A 6,000-nucleotide genomic window follows, 5' to 3' on the forward strand; every position below is an offset into this window, starting at 1 on the left:
TTGTTGCCTAAAATAGGATCGATCCAAAGCATGATCACATATACATTTACATAGAAGTTGAGACGCTGTTATTTTTTATGATAATTGATTTATGAAGGTATTTTTATTATATTAATATTATGATTTCATTATATCAAATGTTGTCAGTTTTATATACTTCTCTCCTCAGCTCTGACACCTTGACTCATTGTTATTGAGCTTATGATCATAAGCAAGAGCCAAGCTAGCATAAGGCCTGCATATCAGATTGGAGTAATCGCTGCCCAGTTGCCGCTGCTCAAAGAGCATCGAAAGCAACCGCAGATAAGGTGGTGTGCTTTGGCATTTTCCTGTAGGTTGGTCATGTATGGGCCTAGGAATAGAGTTTGTTGGGGAATACCGATCGATCCCACTCATGCGAACTCATCGTCGGGCCTACATGTCTGACGCTCGACTCCACCGACCGACTGACCGATGGGTGCTGTTACCGATCGATCGACGGCTATCGACTGACCAAGGATATGTCGGTCGGGCAGACCTTTTTCGCTCTCCCTACCGACTGCACTATAGAGTTCGATGCCCGAATCCTGCAACGTGCCCGACTGACTGTCGGAGGGGCCCAAATTTTCACCCGACGCCCCTCAGCTGGCCGCCGACCTATGGTCGATCGGCTCCTCCAATCGCCGTACTACTGCCAGAGACTGTCAGTCCTGACAACGGCATGCGGCGCTGCCGCCTAGGGGCATTATCCCACCTAAGGCATGGTCAACTCTAGCGATTTGATAGCCCCACGGCGATTTGACACCTTTACGGCGACTCTGACAATCTTCAGTGAGTTGACAATTCTTCAATTGTCCGCGCCATTAATGACGGCGCCATACCATGCTCCACTATATATATCGGGGAAGGCAACAGTGCTAGAGGTCCCTTCGAGAACTCTTGGGCTTGCTCCCTCTCTCTCTCTTTTTCTCTCTCGTTGAGCTCCTTGTTTTCCTTTCACTGTTGCCTAGTCTCCTCTCTGACTTGACCATCGGAGGGTCCCCGTCGGAGCCACCTCCGGTCAGTGTGGACTTTCTTTTGCAAGCGCTCGTTTCCGACGACCAAATGATGAGGGGATTGGCCGCAACAGATTAGCGCGCTAGGTAGGGGGGTAGGCACCAACGCTCATAGTGACGAGTTAGTGCTTTATTGACAGCACCAGAGATTGTAACCCCCACAGAATTCAAGATGATAAAGACAAGAGCTCAGCGATCGAGGGTCACCGGATCGGTGAGGCGCTCTTTCCATCGGGAAGAGGCCTCTCCTCCACCCTCCGCGGCGGAACCCAGCTCTCCGCACCCTACGGTGACCACGGAGGCGCAGATCGCAACGATCGTGCGGCAGATGACCGTGCTGACGGACGCGGTCAAAAGCCTTCAGCAACAACCGGTCCGACTGCCGCCATCGCCGGCCGGGCAACCGACGGCGCATCCGATGCCCTCCAAGAGCAGCCGCCGACGCCCGCATCGGTCTCCGCCACCTTCGCAGGAGCACCTGCCACAGCGCACCTACCGAGAGGAGGAGGGGCGGCCACGGCACGACACCCATCGGTCTCGACGGCCTTCTCCCTCCCAGCTGGAACGAGCAAGGAAGGAGAAGCGACCGCGAACGCCGTCCGCCTCTCTCTCGGACTCTTCCGGAGACTCCACTCTTGGGGTCTCCCAGCACCGATGGATCGACGACTACAAACGCAGGTTTGAGAAAATCGACCGTCAGCTTGCCCAGCTGTAGGTGGACGGGCAGAAGTCTTCAAATGACGTCAACTTCCAGACTGCCCAACCTCTCTCCCAACTCATCCTCGACGAACCGATCCTCAGTCGGTTCAAGATGCCGCACATGGAGCCCTACGACGGCTCCACCGACCCAATCGACCACCTGGAGAGCTACAAAGCTCTCATGACAATTCAAGGGGCAACCGACGCACTCCTTTGCATCGGCTTCCCCGCTACGCTCCGCAAAGCTGCCAGGGCCTGGTACTCCGATCTTCGATCAGAAAGTATCCACTCCTTCGGACAGCTCGAGCACTCCTTCGTGGCCCACTTTAGCACTAGCCAGAAGCCGCCACGAAATTCAGACAGCCTTTTCTCCCTCAAACAAGGAGAAAACGAGACGCTCCGACACTTCGTGATGCGATTCAACGCGGCCACGCTTGAGGTCCGAAACCTCAACAGAGACATGGCCATCTCGGCCATGAAACAGGGGCTAAGGGCATCCCGATTCACTTACAGCCTGGACAAGACCCTCCCCCAAACGTATGCCGAACTGTTGGAGCGCGCGTACAAGTACATGCGTGCGGACGAAGGAGCCTCCGACCGGTACTTGACCGAGTTCAAGGGCCCGAAGGAGAAGCGAAGAAAGGGTCGGGACCCTGCCGAACCTAGCAGGCCCCCGATCGACGGTCGGGTCTCACCCCCGCGACGGAACCAGAGGTCGCCCTGACGGCAGACTCCAAGGCCGACACACCCCAGGTATGACTCCTACACTCCTCTCTCTGCTCCTCGTGCGCAGATTTTGATGAAGATTGAGGGGGAAGAGTACCTGCGACGGCCTCCGCCTCTGAAGGCAAAAGGCCTCGACCGGCGAAAGTACTGCCGATTTCACCGGAGCCATGGCCACAATACCGAGCAATGCATCTAGCTTAAGGATAAGATCGAAGCTCTCATCCGCCGGGGATATCTCGATAAATTTCGGAGGAACCCGCCGACTCAACCAGTTGCCGACCGACGACCCCAGCCGACTGAAGAAGCGACGACCAATCAGCCAACGGCCGGGGTCATCAATATGATTTCCAAGCGACTGGGTCCGGGGACGTCTGCCGGAGGGGAGCCGACAAAGAAGCCACGACCAGACGACGTAATTACCTTTACGGAAGAAGATGTTCGAGGCATCCAAACTCCCCACGACGACGCTGTTGTTGTCTCAGCAACAATAGCGAACTATGATGTAAAAAGAATCTTTGTAGATAATGGAAGTTCAACGAATATTTTTTTATTCGACCTTCTTCCGGATGCGACTATCGACCGACCGACTCAAGAGTGTCTCTACGCCCTTGATAGGCTTCGCTGGAGATGCTGTCACGACGGAAGGAGAAGTCACTCTGCCCGTGACGGTCGGCACCGAACCACGACAAAGCACGGTCCACTTGACTTTTGCGGTCATCCAAGTGTCTTCGGCCTACAACGCCATACCTGGAAGACCCGGACTAAACGCCCTTAAGGCGATTGTCTCAACGTACCATCTCTTGGTTCGATTCCCGACCAAAAATGGAGTCGAAGAGATGCGCGGAGACCAACAGCTCGCTCGTTGATGCTTCCAGATCTTCGCTCAAAGCGACGAGTTGAAGGGCTCCCTGACAATCGACAAACTAGACCAACGGGAGGAGGAAGAACGGGGTTCACCGGCCGAACGGCTCGTTCCAATCTCGATAGCGGAGAGTCCCGTCCGAAAGGTATGGATCGGATCTCAACTACCCGACCTAGAACGACGACGGTTGGCACGGCTGCTGAAGGCCAACGCCGACATATTTGCTTGGTCGGCAGCAGATATGTCGGGCATCCCCCCGGAAACAATAACGCACCGACTCAACATCGACCCGACGATAAGGCCGGTGAGGTAGAAGAAAAGATCTTTTGCTCCTGAAAGACAGAAGGCCATCGACGAAGAAGTGGACAAGCTACTCGAGATGGGCTTCATCAGAGAAACTACATATCCCGATTGGCTCGCCAATGTTGTCATGGTGAAGAAAGCCAACGAAAAGTGAAGGATTTGCATCGACTACACCGACTTGAATCGGGCCTGTCCAAAGGACAGCTTTCCACTTCCAAAGATCGACCAGCTAATGGATGCGACGTCCGGTTATCGACTGCTCAGCTTCATGGACGCCTTCATCGGGTACAATCAGATCCAAATGGCACCCGAAGATGAGGAGCACACTGCCTTCGTGACCCCCAAGGGCCTCTACTGCTACAGGGTGATGTCCTTCGGGCTGAAGAACGCTGGAGCTACCTACCAACGACTCGTCAATAAGGTCTTCAAAGACTAGATCGGGCGCAACATGGAAGTATATGTGGACGACATACTGGTAAAAAGTATGCAGACTGCGGATCACGTTCGAGACCTCAAAGAAGCTTTCCGCACTCTGTGACAACACCGAATGAAGCTGAATCCGACTAAGTGCGCTTTTGGAGTGACCTCGAAAAAGTTTCTCGGGTTCCTCATTTCTCAGCGTGGAATCGAGGCCAACCCCGAGAAAATCAAAGCACTCGTCGACATGCGGCACCCGAACACCAAGAAGGAAGTCCAGCAGTTGAATGGAAAAATCATCGCCCTCAGCCGGTTCATCTCTCGGTCGGTTGAAAGATGCCTCCCATTCTTCAAAACCCTAAGACAAGCGAGGGATTTCTCTTGGTCGGACGAGTGCCGACGGGCCTTCGAAGATTTGAAGGAGTACTTGGCTTCTCTGCTGCTGCTTGTGAAGCCAGAGGTCGGGGAGACGCTGTACCTCTATCTGGCCACTTCCCCCGAGGCGGTTAGTTCGGTGCTCGTCTGAGAGAACGAGAGCCGAATTCATCAACCTATATACTATACCAGCAAAGTGCTCCGCGGCGCTGAAGCTCGATACTCGGAGATGAAAAAATAATTTTCACCCTGACCGTCTCCACAGAACGACTCCGCCCATACTTCCAGGCGCACACCATCGTGGTCCTCACCAACCAGCCCCTGAGGGCGATATTGCACCGACCCGACACATCGGGGCGACTGGCGAAGTGGGCAATGAAGCTCAGCGAGTTCGACATACAGTACCGACCGTGACCTGCCTTAAAGGCCCAGGTCCTGGCCGACTTCATCGCAGAATGCCCGACGACTGACCAAAGATCAGAAGGTGAGAACCCCGGAGGAGCGACGGTCCCTGAGCCTGACCCGGTGTCCACCTGGGTACTGCACATCAACGAAGCTTCAAACGCTCAGAGGAGCGGGGCTGGGTTCCTGCTCACCAATTTGGAAGGGGTAGTCACTGTGTACGCCCTCCGATTCGACTTCAAAACCTCCAATAATCAGGCCGAGTATGAAGCGCTCCTCGCCGGCTTGAGGATGGCGAGGGAACTCGGGATCGACAGCCTCCGGGTATTCTCCGATTCTCAACTAATCATGGGACAGGTCAAAGGCGAATTCGAGGCACGAGATCCAGCTATGGCAAAGTATCTCCAGAAAGTGAAGGATCTTGTGGCGCATCTCGGATATTTCAAGATCTCCCATATCCCCAGGTCGGAGAACGTCCGGGCCGACGCACTCTCCAGGCTAGCGACCTCGACTTTCGACTCTTTGGGCCGGACGTTCGTGGAGAATCTCGAACAGCCGAGCATCGACAAGGTCGAAGAGGTGCTACCACTGACGGCCGAACCAAGCTGGATGGATCCGATTGTTCGGTACCTGATCGACGGGATCAGCCCTAGAGATCCCGCGGAGGCCAGGCGGCTCTGATGGTCGGCCTCCCAATATGTGATCATGGATGGCCGACTCTACAAAAGGTCATTCTCCCTTCTCTTGCTCAGGTGCTTGGGACCGACCGACGCAGATTATGCACTCAGAGAAGTGCACGAAGGGATCTGCGGGAGTCACTTGGGGGGCAAGTCCTTGGCCTACAAGGTCCTGCGGCAGGGTTACTACTGACCCACCATGAGGAGGGATGCGGCTGAGTTGGTCCGGAAGTACGAACCATGTCAGAAGTACACCAACGTACAACACCGACCAGCTAGCCAAATCACTCCTATTGTCGCCCCATGGCCCTTCGCTCAGTGGGGGGTCGACATTCTCGGTCCCTTCCCTCCGACATCGGGCCAAAGGAAGTTCATAGTCGTTGCATCGACTACTTCATCAAGTGGGTGGAGGCCGAGGCCCTGACGCAGATTACCGAGCGAAAGATGGAGGATTTCGTTCAGAAGTCCATCATCTTCAGGTTTGGGCTACCGCATACCATTATCA

This window comes from Elaeis guineensis, chromosome 7, assembly GCF_000442705.2.
Source record: "Elaeis guineensis isolate ETL-2024a chromosome 7, EG11, whole genome shotgun sequence".
In the NCBI taxonomy this organism is placed as follows: Eukaryota; Viridiplantae; Streptophyta; class Magnoliopsida; order Arecales; family Arecaceae; genus Elaeis; species Elaeis guineensis.